The following is a 15,831-nucleotide window of genomic DNA, read 5'->3' on the forward strand; positions in this document are numbered from 1 at the left end:
ATAGTATAGTCCGGGTCAGCTTACTTAATACGCTAAGGGTGAAACCTAACCATTTTTCCCCCATTACTACATAAGCTAGTGGATTATGGTGATTTTTTTTAGTTTTCAGGTTGAATTTTCTTTTGCCAACTTCATTTCGAAATTCGGTACTGAGAAATACTGCAACTGATAGTGATTTTATAACTGTTATGTTGGCAGCAGTGACACAAGTTGTCAGTAGTTTAAATTCTGAAAATTCTAATTGTTCTAGATTTCTGAGCCCATTACTAATAATTAATTAATTAATATCAGTATTAATATTAATACATAATAGTTATTGTATGTGTTGCTTTGTGTTGTGGTTACAATTTCAAGATTATAGTCAGCTAGGCTAAGTATAAATAAATATAACATATTTCGTGTGATACATGCCCTTGAGTAATCGATAGAAATATCATTTCACATTTTAATTAATTTCTTTCGTGTTTAGATTTTTATTACAGTAATGGAGTAAACATTCTAAAGCATACATTTCAAAGTGGCATTCGTTTTCGGAATTCATACTATTCATTTCACGTGATCAAACAAAATACATTTTTAGGTTAGGTCTCGTGGTTCGTAAACTGTTTAATCAAAGCAATGAATTTCATGTTGTCAGATAAAATACATTTTAATATTACATCATACACTAATCTACTAACTACTAACATAATGTGCGAGAGGTCCAGAAGAAAAATATAGGCCTACTCTTTCACAAATTATTGAACCTGTTAGAAAACACCTCCACAACATAAAGATGAGATGTTGTTGTTTTCTAATGCCAGGCGTTTGACAATAAAGTCATTTGACCTCTTGCACTCCAATATTTTTCAAAGATATTATCATGACCAGCCACTGAAGCACAGATTTTGAGGTGTTCCGAATCCATTTCTTGGTTTGAGTTGCACAATGGACAGTTAGGGGACTGATATATTCCAATTCTATGCAGGTGTTTGGCCAAACAATCATGGCCTGTTGCCAATCTAAATGCAGCTACAGACGATTTTCGTGGTAAATCAGGAATTAACTGTGGATTTTGATGCAGAGAGTTCCATTTTTTCCCTTGGGATTAAGTTATCAAATTTTGTTTGTTGAAGTCTAAGTATGTAGATTTAATAAATCTTTTCACAGAGTAATACGTAGATTTAGTTACAGGTCTGTAAGTAGCAGTGCTGCCCTTCTTTGCTAAAGCATCCACATTCTCGTTCCCCAGGATTCCACAATGGGATGATATCCATTGGAATACAATTCTTTTATTGAGTGATATTAATTGAGAGAGCATTTTAGTTATTTCTGCTGTTTGAGATGAAGATGTGTGTTTAGAGACTATTGATAGAATAGCTGCTTTGGAGTCTGACAATATAACTGCATTTTTAAATTTACTGATGTGGCATAAAAGATTCCTGAAACTTTCATTTATTGCAATGATTTCTCCATCAAAACTTGTTGTTCCATACCCAAGAGATCTATAAAGTGAGAAGAGACAGCACGTAACACCTGCACCGGCACCTTGTTCTCTGGAAATCAAGGATCCGTCAGTGTATAAATGAAGCCAGTTTTGTGAAGGGTATCTAATATTAATTGTCTCTAAAGACAATTGTTTTAGTATTTCAGTGTTTACTTCTGATTTCAGTATTTCTTCTGTTAAATTTAGATTATATTCCATATTTAATAGAGTTAAAGGGTTTGGTTTAATTTGTAGGTTTTCTTTTAAATTCGGGATATTGATTTTCTGTTTTAATTCTTGAACAATGGATATGAAACTTTTTTTAGTTTTCAATCTACAGAGAGGACTGTATGAATGCCAATTGTTTCCTGGTAATCTAATAAGTTTTTCATATTGAATCAGTGCTTTTTCTTCTATTGTCATTTTGATGCTGTTAATATTAGTGAGGAATCTCATAGAATCTATTGGAGTTGTTTTGATTCCACCAGTAATGAGTCTGAGAGCTTGGTTTTGAACATATTCCATTTCGTTTATGAAAGGTGAAGTAATTAAAATTTCTCCGCAGTATGTCAGCACTGGCTATATAAACATTTTGTATGTAGTGTTCAAAGTATTCCTAGAGCATCCCCATTTCTTTCCTGCTAGTCTTTTTAGAAGGGAGAATCTTTTACGAGCTTTTTCAGAAATGTATTTCAAATGGTTGCTCCATGTTAACTTACTATCGAAAATAACTCCAAGATATTTGGATTCATAAGTCCTAGGAAGGTGTTGGCCATTGTATTGGATATTGAATTCTCTTTCTTTTTTACCAAGTGAAAATATTTGGTAGTTACTTTTGCTTAAATTGAGTGTCATCAAATTTGATGTATTTCATTCATGTAGTTGATTTAGAGCTTTAAAAGCAGAATTTTGAATTTTGTCTCTATGTCTGTAAGATCCGGAAGTCCACAAAACTATATCATCTGCAAATAGTGCAGTTTTCATGTTTGATTCCTCTAATAGGGAGGGTAAGTCATTTATATAAATATTGAATAAAGTTGTGCTGAGGACAGCGCCCTGAGGTAGACCTCGATATGTTTGTTTGTAACTAGAAAGTGAGTTATTGAATTTAGTGGCAATGAATCGTTGACTAAGGAATTCTGATATCCATCTGAACATATTGCTGGAGATACCTAATTTCTGGAGTTTTAGTAATAATTTATTTCTCCAAACAGAGTCATATGCTAGCTGAAAGTCAATAAATATTTCTAAGGTATCTTCTTTCTTGTTAAAACTGTCTTTTATTTCTTGGCCGAGGCATATGACTTGTTCATTGGTAGAGTGTAGTTGTCGAAAGCCGGCTTGTCTTGGTGATAAAAGATTTTGGGATTCTAAATACCAAGTTAATCTGTTGGAGATCATGGACTCCATGGTTTTTGCTATCATGCTTAATAGTGCTATTGGTCGATAACTATTAACATCATGAGCAGGTTTCCCTTTTTTGTGAATTGGTACAATGATTGCTTTTTTCCAAGCTGCAGGAATTGAGGTGTTCCATGATAAATTGAAAATGGATAAAAGTACAGACTTGGCTTTTTCCCCCAGATGTTTCAAAAATTCGGAATGAATGTTATCGGGGCCAGGAGATTTCTATTTTTTTAAATTTTGTAAAGCTAGAGTTAATTCTTTGGAAGTAAAATTTTGATGAAATATTTCAGGTTTTGTACTAGTAATATTGTTTTTATTATTTTTATATAATTCTCTTTTGATAAATTTGTCAGTTTTTTTGGTATTGGGATGTAATCTGTGAGAGTTTGAGTAGTGTTTATTAAATGCGTTTGCTATATCTCTACTATCTGTTAGTGTTTTGTTATTATGAATAATAGGTTGGCTAGTATTTTCCTGTGTATTGGAAATATTCTTCAGAAAGTTATATGTTTTAGTGCTATCAGTTCTGTAATTAATATTTTCAATAAATTTATTGAAACATTTCTTTTTTGCTGTTATGATTGCTTTTTTAAGAATGGCAGTCTTCTTCCTCCAATCTTGAGTATATCTTCTGGTGTTTTGCTTTGTTCTGCTTTGGTTCTTGCTTTATCTCTATCTTGTTTCAATAAATTCAGGTTTTCTGTCCAGAATGGGGTGTATTTTTTTGGTTTGCCTCGTGGAATGTGCTTTTTTGCAATTTTAAGAAGAGATTCACAGAAATATTTGTTCAATCTATCTGAGTTTGTATTTTCCATTAGTGGTGTGTTGACCTTGAGATGTTCATCGAGTTCTGTTGTAAATAGTTTCCAATTCGCTTTCTTAAAATTCCATGTTGTTTTGTTATTGTAGGGTTCTTTTTTTTGGTTTTGGTGGAGATGGATAGAAGCAATGATGACTCTATGGCCAGATCCAGGGTCTTCAATTATTTTTTTCTTGGTTTCGTGATGGATATCTGATGTTACTAGTAATAAGTCTGGATTTGTACCAGAACCAGAATAATGAATGAAAGTAGGGGGATCTTCTTTTCTGTAGACAAGTTCTGCGGTTGTAGTATTTAGGAGGTCCATGATCATTTTTCCAGATTGGTTTACATTATCGTAGCCCCAAAGTTAGGAGTGGGCGTTAAAGTCACCAATTATGATAGTTTTAGGTTGTATATCAAACAAAGTTATATCAAGGGGATTATTAGGTGGGTTATAGGCACTGTAGATTTTGAAATATTGTTGATTTTTCCATACTTCAATTTTTATTAGTTCTAATTTGTCTTGATTATCCATTTCTTTTATGATTTGAAAATTTGTAATTAATTTCTTTGATGTACCTGCGAGAATTCCACTGCTGATCTGTCTATCTTTGGGTAACAGTTTCATATTAAAACCTTTAAAATTAAAATATTTTAATTGGTCAGCATTAAGGTTTGCTTCTCGAATAAGGAAGATATCTATATTATTATCTGAGAGTATATTGGCTAGTTCAGTCTTCTTGGCTGATGTTATACCGCCAGCATTCCATTGTAAGATGTAAAGATGGGATGTGGTAGGCTAAATAAGCAAGACATCATTATTGTTAATACTATATTATTATTATTATTATTATTATTATTATTAATATTATTAATATTATTATTATTATTATTATTATAGTACATGGTATTGTGTGATTTTATCCTCTTTTGGTGATATCTAGTATTAGTTGGCAACACTGAAGAGACGGCCAAATTAGTCTTTTAGGATTACTCATACGTGACCCTCACTATAGCCACTGTGGACTGGTACTCCGCAAGCAAATAAAAGGACCGTTTAAATTTATTTACAATCATAAAGAAGTTATGGATAAACATTTTTGTGGAAAATATATACCGTATCTTTAAAAAAATGATGTGCGAAATCAACTTAGAGTCTAACTATGTGGACGATAAGAGGTGAGATGCTTTGTATGATATTGCTCGCATCCATGTAGCCAAAACATTTTTACATGCATCTCGAGTTTCGTCTTTGTCTCAGCAACACATGGGAGTCATAATATAAATATGTATATAATGTATTGTATTAGATTAGATTAGATTAGATTAGATTAGATTATCCAATAGAATTACAAGCATACCTAAATAACATACTCATTAGCTAGGACTAATTGTAACAATAGTAACTGCTGCAGTTTTAACTGACATTACAGATCGCTGCGGACTCTTTACTTTATTTAGCTAGCTAGTAGACAACGTGAATACAAATTAAAATTATAAAACAAAAATGTTTCTAGCCACTACCGTAAGACCCAGGCTCGTGTACGGTGTGGTTTTAGCCAATAATATAACATAAAATTTACAAAGACAGTTTACTGAATACAGTTGGCCTAATTAACTTAATTCAAACCAATAAATAACAAACAAGAGCAAAAAAAAAAAGACGACGAAAGAGAAAAAGAGAGAAAAAAACACATTTAATATAAATTAATAATTAGACAGAAGCCAATGATATTCAATAAAAACATGAATATAGTCGACAGAAATACAAAGGTAAAAAATACACACATTTGTTAATATTATACGAGGTCTGTCTAAAAAGTATCCGACCTTTAGCCAGAAAAAATATTTCAAATACCTGACGGGGTTGGGACCCTAATCCCCTTCAAAGTAGGCCCCTTGTGCTTGCACACACTTAGCCCACCGATCCTTCCACTGCCGGAAACACCTCTGGAAGTCTTCTTTTGGAATGGTGTTCAGCTCCGTCGTCGCGTTCCGCATTATCGCTTCTCTACTCTCAAAACGGGATCCTTTCAGTGGTGTCTTCAATTTTGGAAACAACCAGAAGTCGCAAGGAGCCAGGTCTGGAGAGTAGGGAGGTTGGTGAACGGTTGTAATTCCATGTTTGGCCAAGAAAGTGTGTATCAATTGGGATGAATGTGCGGGGGCGTTGTCGTGATGCAAGTGCCAGTTGTTCGCCGTCCACATGTCTGGTCTTTTGTGCCGAACTGCATCACGGAGTCGCCAGAGAACATCGTGATAGTACTCCTTTGTCACCATTTGTCCTTCCGGTGCGTATTCGTGATGCACAATTCCACGGACATCAAAGAAAACAGTCAGCATCACCTTGATTTTGCTTCGCACCTGCCGCGCTTTCTTCGGCCTTGGAGACTCGGGATGCTTCCATTGCGACGACTGTCTTTTTGTTCCTGGGTCGTACCCGTACACCCATGTCTCATCTCCAGTTATCACGGTGTTCAGAAACCCAGGATCAGTGTTGGCGGTGTCCAGAAGGTCCTGTGCAACGTCACGACGGAGGTCTTTTTGTTCCGGGGACAACAACTTGGGCACGAATTTCGCAGCCACTCGGTTCATGTTCAAATCATCACACAAAATTGCATGTGCAGAATCTTTACTCACTCCAACCTCTTTGGCAATCTCCCGCACGGTCAAACGACGATCTGCCATCACCAAATTTCGCACCCTCTCAACAACAGCTGCACTCCGAGCAGTTTGGGGCCTGCCACAACGCTGCTCACTCTCCGCTGATGTGCGGCCATCTTTGAATCGGTTGAACCACTCCTTAATTTGTGTTACACCCATCGCATCTTCCCCAAACACCCGCTGAATCTTACGAATTGTTTGACTTTGAGAATCACCAAGCTTTTGACAAAATTTGATGCAGTATCTTTGCTCAATTCGTTCAGTCATCTTGCGAGAAAACTAAATCCGACAAACACCTAGAACAGCACCTTACTTGGCGACCACCAGCCAGTGACTGGCACAAGCGAATGCGGTGAAAAAATTCAAGCATGCGCATTACAGTTCATCCTTCCACCATGCACAGTGGCGCCGCCTTAGAATCACAACTTTACGCGGGAAAAATTAAGGTCGGATACTTTTTAGACAGGCCTCGTATATCATGAGTAATTTTATAAATTTCTTTTTTAAAAGGTTCAATTTTAAAATATTTCAAATTTGGAAAATTATATGTAATTTTATTATAAAGTCTTGGGTCGAAACTAGCACCATGTTTAAGTGCTGCACTTGTATGACATTTAGGCTCATTTAATAGGAAAGTAGACTTTTGTATTCGAGTATGATATTCATGTTTATTAGATTTATGTTTTATTTGATTTCTGTGGTAGTAAGTTAGTAAACTATATTTATAAATTTCTTCAATAGTTCATTGTTCAACTGTTAATAACTAATAACAAATGCGAGTTCAGAGCTTAAAATTTGTGGCAATAACGAGAAGTCTTTTGTTGAAAGCTATGAAAATTGGGAAGGAACTGGGATGACAGGCACGCGGGAAAACCATATGAATAGTTCTCAGTGGAGTGACAGTCTGTACGCAACCACTGGAAGGTTAAAAAAAAAAAAAAAACATGTTGAAGACCGTAAATAGAAAGTGAGAAAAGTAAAGTTAGCAATTCGGAAGCATAATTTCAACTTTGGTCCCTTTAGGTCACATTGTTGTGGGCCCTGCTGTACTTATGAATTGTATTTTATTTTAAGGGTTACAAGATGGATGACACACATTTATGTCATTCAGCTGGTTTGCCTCAACTGCTTGTTAAATTTGTCGTTGTTCATAGAACTAGTTAATTTTTTAAGTGAAAATGTAAGCTTCTTTACAGAAAGGAAGATCATTAATTCAACAAGAAATTTCCCAGCTTTTAATATTGCAGTAAACATAATGCAAAAATAAAGACAATACAGCTCGAAGTGATCATATTATTATATTGTTATTTCAATTAGAACAGGAATATGATAATTATGTCTGCGACCTTGAAGCCCATCTGCGATTACATTGACAGTCCTCTATCCCTTCTGTTTCAATGCTATTAGCGCTTATAGAACAATGAAATGTAGTGTTCAAAAACATAATTTAGCGAAATTTGGAGAAAACAACTTTGCTTATGTATACAGATGATATGGATCTTGTACTGCCACATAAACAAGATCTTTAAAGAGCCTTGAATGCTTTGATAGAATGGGCAGACAAAAATCATTTATGCATTAATGAAAGAAAGACAGTCCAGATGGTCTTTAGAAAAGGAGGCCGACTTGCAAAAGAGGACTCAATAATGTGCTAGTATCAACCACTTGAGATTGTCAACTCCTTCAAGTACATAGGAATCACCCTACAACCAACAACGTCATACTGCATTCTTATACAGGATAGAACTGCAGTAGCAACAAAAGCAATGTTTGAAATAAAGACCATCACATGCCCACATTGGACACCACCACTGCAAAATTATCCCTATACTGATAATCAGTTACAGACTAGAATTAATTGGTACAGTATAAACTAATTCTCAAAGACCTAGAGGAAGTGAAAGCATGTTTCAAGAACCGTGCCCTTGGTATCTCGAAATGTAGGCTACACTTTCCTGGCTGATTTACGAACTGGCAAAGGAAACTTTTCTACTTGAATACCTCAGGATGCGACTCTCACTGCCTGCTACCGCCAATTCATCAGACCATCTACTAGAAAGTCACCTAAAAAGAGAAGAGATATGGCCAGACTTCTACTGCACAGGTGATATGATGGATAGAGAATGGACACAACCAAATTAAGATCTACGACACATGCTTACAAGCTTGGCAGTTCATGGTGATCATCACAAAATATACAAGACAACCTGTTATTATACACCTGATGGGGGTGTGTGTGTGTGTGTGTGTGTTGTGTGTTGTGTGTTGTGTGTTGTTGTGTGTTGTTGTGTGTTGTGTGTTGTTGTGTTTTGTGTGTGTGTGTGTGTGTGTGTGTGCGTGCGCGCGCGCGCGCGCGTGCGTGTGTGCGTGTGTGTGTTTTTTTGTGCGTGTTTTTTTGTGTGTGTGTTTTTTTTCCTTTATGTGAATCACCTTGCGACAGATAACACATAACAAAATGCAGAAATTGGTCTGTTTCTATAAAAGATTATACCAAAGTTAAACACTCAACAATATGCATGTTAGTGCGTTCTTCCTCTTATCAAAAACATAACTTAAAAAATATATAGACTTTCTACTACAAAATACAGAGTCTTTCATAAGTAACGAGTCTATTGAAAAATTAACTGTTTTGGATAATTTTTTGAAATGATGTTCATCCTGACGAGAAAGAACCCTTCCCATGCCGTACAGTCGATTTGAAAACAAACACCCCCTCCCCCTGCCACCAGAGGAAGCTACTTATCCTTGTGTAAAGTGCATTTGATGCCAACTTAAAATGACCTGGAGCATGGCCTTCTATATGCCCAGGATAATGGCACACAGCCCTGCCTATATACATTGTTGTGATAGACTGGAATGATAGAACGCCACTCAGCCACTTAATGTTATTGCAGATGAGAAAAATTGCTGCCTGGTTTGAACTTAGAAACATTATCGCTCAAATTAAGCGTTTACTCTGTAGATGAAGTGTTTCCAGGCAGGTGGATCAGCCAAACAAGCTCAATCCATTGGCCTCCGCGATCACCTGATTTAACTGCCTTGGACTTTTTTTTTCTGGGGATTCCTCAAGGATCTATCTATGCGACTAAGCCATGCACCATTCCTGAATTAGTGGAACGAATTGAACACACGATACAAATGGTTACGCATGACATGCTCACCAGAGTCCATGAAGAGTTGATATGTCGCTTACATTTGTGCATTCAGCGAACGGAAGGTAGTTTGAAAATTGTACACCATAATTTGTGAACAATTGAAACTGGTTTTACATTTATTTGTTTTAATCAAGGTTTAAAACACTAACCATTCTTTCATTTAGTAGCTCTTGCAGCAAGGGGAGGGTGTGTTTGTTTCCACATCGACTGTATGGCATGGGGAAGGGTTTTTTCTCGTGAGGATGAATATCATTTAAAAAAAATTATCCAAAATAATTAATTTTTCAATAGACTCGTTACTTATGAAAGACCCTGTACACTATTAAGTACATAAATAAGATACTGTCATTTCTCATAACTGGAACACAACTATGGTCCATTCAGATTTTGTATTTCATAACATAGTACCTCATTTATCTATATATTTTTCTATACTGTAGTTTGAAGTCAAATCACTGCAGCTATCTACTTCTACAATGTTCTTTGAATAGTTGTATCATGGACCATAGTTGTGTTCCAGGATCATAGTTATGGGAAATGACGGTGCTTAATTTTCCTGCTTTTACTCCTGTCCTACAATTTTTAATTCCATTTTTATGAAATATTTTTTTTTTTTTTTCATTAAGAATATGGTATTGGTAATACTGAATCTTATGTTTGAATCTCTTTCCTCTTATTTGCACAGAGCAATCAGTATAGTGCTGTAGTGCAATGAAACGTCAAAACATTTGATTAGGTTTTTTTTCAGTAGTAGCGGTAGCAATAACACTTAAAAAAGTAAAATAGATGATAGAGTGGTTGATGTTTCGGAAAGTGAAAAGTTAGAGGGTGTAAGTGCATGTGTAGATGCATTTTCAGATGTTTCAATTTGTCAATGTGGTCAGATATTCAAAGCTAGTTGATGTTGCAAATATTCTATTTCTCTTCTCTCAACATTTGTGAGTTTTTGAATAACTCTACACATAATTCTTCAATAGCATGTTGCTGTGCAATTTCTCTTTATTTATAGCTGCTTATTGTTACTTTACTTAACATAGCCTATTTCATATTAAAATTATGAAATTTGGGTCATTAGCGAAAGAACTGTTTGTTGGAAAATTAGAACACCACCACTGATTACACATAAAAATAGCTTTCTGTACAATTCTTTTTGCAGTTTTGAGGCAACAGAGTGGCCCAATGGACATTATGTAGGTACACACCATAGCAGGCTACAAGGAGGAGCCATCCTGTTATTATTGGCTGCTGAACCAGCCAGTCCTCCTGGAAATAATTTTGTCACACCAGTCGGTAAGTTGAATTACTGTTAAACTGATGCTCAGATATAGCTAGCGCAAGGAACGATTACCGAAAAGCAATGGTGGCATTGCTGTCTGTTTTGACGTGTGTATTTAAGCACCCCAAGGGGGCGAGAGGTGCCAGCCGATGGAAGTACTGTCTCTTGATGAACAGATGAGGACATCGCTGTGGAAATAAGGAACATGGCAAGAGAAAAATTCGAAGCTAATTAAACGTGCAACATATGTTTACTTACTTACTTACTGGCTTGTAAGGAACCCGGAGGTTCATTGCCGCCCTCACATAAGCCCGCCATTGGTCCCTATCCTGAGCAAGATTAATCCATTCTCTACCATCATATCCCACCTCCCTCAAATCCATTTTAATATTATCTTCCCATCTATGTCTCGGCCTCCCTAAAGATCTTTTTCCCTCCGGCCTCCCAACTAACAATCTATATGCATTTCTGGATTCGCCCATACGTGCTACATGCCCTGCCCATCTCAAACGTCTGGATTTAATGTTCCTTATTATGTCAAGTGAAGAATACAATGCATGCAGTTCTGTGTTGTGTAACTTTCTCCATTCTCCTGTAACTTCAACCCTCTTAGCTCCAAATATTTTCCTAATCACCTTATTTTCAAACACCCTTAACCTATGTTCCTCTCTCGAAGTGAGAGTCCAAGTTTTACAACCATAAAGAACAACCGGTAATATAACTGTTTTATAAATTCTAACTTTCAGATTTTTTGACAACGGACTGGATGTTAAAAGCTTCTCAAGCGAATAATAACAGATATTTCCCATATTTATTCTGTGTTTAATTTCCCCCCCCCCCGGTATCATTTATATTTGTTAATGTTGCTCCAAGATATTTGAACTTCTCCACCTCTTCGAAAGATAAATTTCCAATTTTTATATTTCCATTTCGTACAATAATCTCGTCATGAGACATAATCATATACTTTGTCTTTTCGGGATTTACTTCCAAACCTCTTTACTTGCTTCTAGTAAAATTCCCGTGTTTTCCCTAATCGTTTGTGAATTTTCTCCTATCATATTCACGTCATCCGCATAGACAAGCAGCTGATGTAACCCTTTCAATTCCAAACCCTCTCTGTTATCCTGGACTTTCCTAATGGGATATTCTAGAGCAAAGTTAAAAAGTAAAGGTGATAGTGCATCCCCTTGCTTTAGCCCACAGTGAATTGGAAAAGCATCTGACAGAAACTAACCTATACGAACTCTGCTGTACGTTTCACTGAGACACATTTTAATTAATCAAACTAGTTTCTTGGCAACAACATATGTTTACAAATGAAATAATAATACCGTGCGATATAAGACACGTATTCACATGCAGTGGAACAAACTAAAGTCGTAATGTAACCATCACAATACAAGACTGATTCTATCGATGTCATTTCTCTTTCGACTGTACTCTTGGATATCATTCACGCTATCTTGTGACCTTTCCTGTCTCCTGCTTTTCCTTACTGCATTGTTTGATTCACATCCTTCCATCGGTATTCCCTGCTTGTGAGATCTATAATACATATAACTATCGTGCACATATTTAGGAATGGTAGCAGGAAGACCATATCGATTTCAGTTTTTAGGGTTTTTAGGTTATGGTTTTGAGCATTTGAGAGAAAACGAACCTGTTTCATTCATTATACATGCTCTGAAACCTGGCATGAATAAACTCTGTTCTTATAACTCTATTCACATCTCTTTGGCATATTCATTCATTCATACATAATGTTCTGTCCAAGGGCAAATCTTTCACTGCAAACCCACCATTCTCCAGTCCTTCCTATTTTATGCCTTCCTCTTTGTCTCTTCATATGATCCATATATCTTAATGTCGTCTGTCATCTGATATCTTCTTCTGCTCCGAACTCCTCCCATTTACCATTCCTTCCAGTACATCCTTCAGTAGGAAGTTTCTTCTCAGCCAGTGACCCAGCCAATTTCTTTTACTCTTTCTGATCAGTTTCAGAATCATTCTTTCTTCATCCACTCTTTCCAACACAGCTTCGTTTCTTACTCTGTCTGTCCATTTCACATGCTCCATCCTTCTCCATATCCACATTTCAAATGCTTCTATTCACTTCTCTTCACTTCATCGTAATGGCCATGTTTCTGCCCCCATACATGTTTCTACTGCACTCCACACAAAACACTTCACTTCCAGAGATCCACAGAAGATGCTCTTTTTCTATTAAAAGCTTCCTGTGCCATTGTTATTCTCCTTTTGACTTTTAGCACATTTTACTTCTAAATATTTCTTCGCAATTAGGTCGTTACAACAGTTTCTCAACAGCAGTATCTTAAAGACATTATATTTTGTCTAATTTCATTCCATTATGTCCTATGGAATAATATTTTTTGGGGAAATTCAGCAGATAGTAAAAATACAGCCTTTTCTTATTATCAAAAAGAGCAATTAGAATAGGTAATAATTGGAACAAAGGCTAGAGAATCATATAGACCTTTTTTTTTTTTAAATTAGAGATTCTGACCTTAACAGTTGAAGCATTCAGAGCTAAAGTGAATCAAGTCACAAATTTTCATAAATTGGGTTTAATTCATTTTATGATTATCTGAAGTTGGATGTTTTCCGAGCAATAATGGATCAAGTCTTAATTCCAAGCATTCACCGGTAGGTGACACCAGTCACTTTTGGCTCAGATTATTTGTTCACGATGTTCTGAGCCATAGTGGATCAAGTCAGCAAAGCATTGCATCAATTAACATCACAATTGTTTATGTTTTATAAATCTAGAATTTGAGAATGAAGCAATAAAATTATTGCTAGTCAAATTAGATAATCCACTAAAGCAAGTTAACTTTAAGTCCTATTATCTCAAAACTACGTCTCATGGACTTGATTCACTTTAGCCCTGAACGCCTTATATATACTTCTTAATAAATTTCCTCTTATGTAATAAATATCATATTTATAATGCTATGAAATGGAAGTACTGGTATGTTACATGGCAGTAAAAATTTTCAATAGTCTTCCTGAAGACATTAAGAATCATAACCAGAACCCTGCATTATTTAAGGTAAAACTAAAAAATTACTTAATATCTCACACTTTCTATTCTGTAGATGAATTCTTGACATTTCACAGTACTGTGTAAATATTTAATATTATTAAATGGTAAACATATTGCATTGTATAATATGTTATTGTTATTAAGGTTTTAATTTTGTATATATTTCATATTAGCATCCATCCAGAAACCTAGTAACCTTACAGCCACTTTAGATTCAATGTCACTCCTAATGCTAAAACCTATAAAACCTATATTTCCAGAGAACCTCTCCTGGCACCACATTATCATAATCACCCTATCACATCATCGGGGTAATGTAACTCCGCCTTCCAGGCGCCCCAACCTCAGAAGTGGGTTACAACTAAGCCACGGCCAGGAGTGAAGACCAGAAATGTCGAAAAGACAACCTGGTGGCATTGGATAAAAAAAAAATATATATATATATTTCCATAGAAGTGTGCTACTCATATCAAAATCACCATTAACAACTTTCAAAATGGTAGCGTCGTCTGCTAAGATAAACATTTTCCATGGAATGTAGCTGGTAAATCATTGACATCAACAATAAAAAGAAAGAGACACAAAATTGAGCCTTGAATAACTTGAACATTAAGAGTAGGCCTATACTGGGAAGGTATTTTCCCCTCAAATTCAACAACTTACTACCTATTCGTAAGATAACAAACATTCTATTAAGGAAATCTCGTTTCCTTTATACCATAAAATTTAAATTTCTTCAGCAATATATCATGAAGCAAGCGATCAAATGCCTTACACAAATCTCATAAACAAGTCAGCGAATTCTGTTTTAATTCAAGGATACCAGTATTGAAAACCTATAAAATTACCATTAAGTCAATTGATTTACCATGTCTAAATCTGCCTAAAACCAAAGTATTGCTCATGAAGCAAATTATTTTCTTCAAAATATGTAAGAAGTCTCTATTCATGACATCCTCTAATACTTTAGATAATTGTTCAAATTATACTTAAGTCAGAGTGGATAGAAGAGAAAGTGACGTTATTTCCTCCAGTTCAGTGGTTCATCGCCAAGTGGCGCTAGCCCTGTTTTCCGTGCCCAGTTTCAGAATCGCTATTCAAGTGAATGCAAAAGGTTTTTAAAAATAACCCATGAGATAAGAATGTATTGTAGAGTACTTAGTTACAATATTTTACTCCTTTAGAAATGTAATATTACTACATTAACAAATTGTGAGTTATATAACACAACCCTGAATAGTAAATATAATAATTAACCGAAAAATGGAACATTGTGCCGGCTTCAACCAGAAATATGCAAAAAAAGCACAGCATCGCAAAACTGAACATTTTTATGGCATTATAAAATACGCATTGACATGAAATCATAGTTTTTATACACAAGAAAGAATGTAATATAATAAAGGAGACACTTTATTTTCACCAATAGTTTTTATCTACTATTTAGTCATTAGATGCAGTTGTACCTGGTTTATACGTAATTCAGAGGAACAAAAAATATTATGTGCAATAAGACTCATGAATTAAGCTTCGATATTATAGTCTATGCTAATGTAAGTTTTCATCTTTTGAAATACCTAAGTTATTTTGTGTTTTGTAAAATTAAAACAGTTTGGTAGCACTGTATTAAGTAGTTGTATGCTACTTATTGGAGAATATTAAATTAATGACTTTTCCATGAGATCTGTTACTTTCTCATATGCTCGATTAGAAATCTCTTATGATGTGGAAACGTAATAAACAAATGTAATAAAATTGTAAACCAGATTAAGCTCTAGCCTAGATGCAAAGTAGAATTATACTGTACTTTTGTTACCGAAATAACTTTTACGTTAATTACGACTAAAGTGCTATTATTAAAAATAAAATAATTAATAATTAAACATGCATATTTAATGAAGTAGAAGCTAGGTGCTTGGATTCAATTAGGAGTTCACAATTAGCACTTTAATATAGCACATTTTTTAACCGGCACATAGATTGAAAAATGTTCAG

General features: G+C 35.2%; 1 protein-coding gene across 8 annotated transcripts in view; it reads left to right on the forward strand.

Moving 5' to 3' along the window:
• LOC138696340 (DNA polymerase alpha catalytic subunit-like) overlaps nucleotides 1-15,831 on the forward strand; it is a 575,659-nt gene that overhangs the window by 76,167 nt on the left and 483,661 nt on the right. For all 8 annotated transcript variants that reach the window (XM_069821156.1, XM_069821155.1, XM_069821153.1 and 5 more), the window contains exon 13: nucleotides 10,650-10,783. The gene's annotated coding sequence lies outside the window, so the exon portion shown is untranslated. The remainder of the gene's footprint in view (nucleotides 1-10,649; nucleotides 10,784-15,831) is intronic.

The sequence above is a fragment of the Periplaneta americana genome, chromosome 3 (assembly GCF_040183065.1).
Source record: "Periplaneta americana isolate PAMFEO1 chromosome 3, P.americana_PAMFEO1_priV1, whole genome shotgun sequence".
In the NCBI taxonomy this organism is placed as follows: domain Eukaryota; kingdom Metazoa; phylum Arthropoda; class Insecta; order Blattodea; family Blattidae; genus Periplaneta; species Periplaneta americana.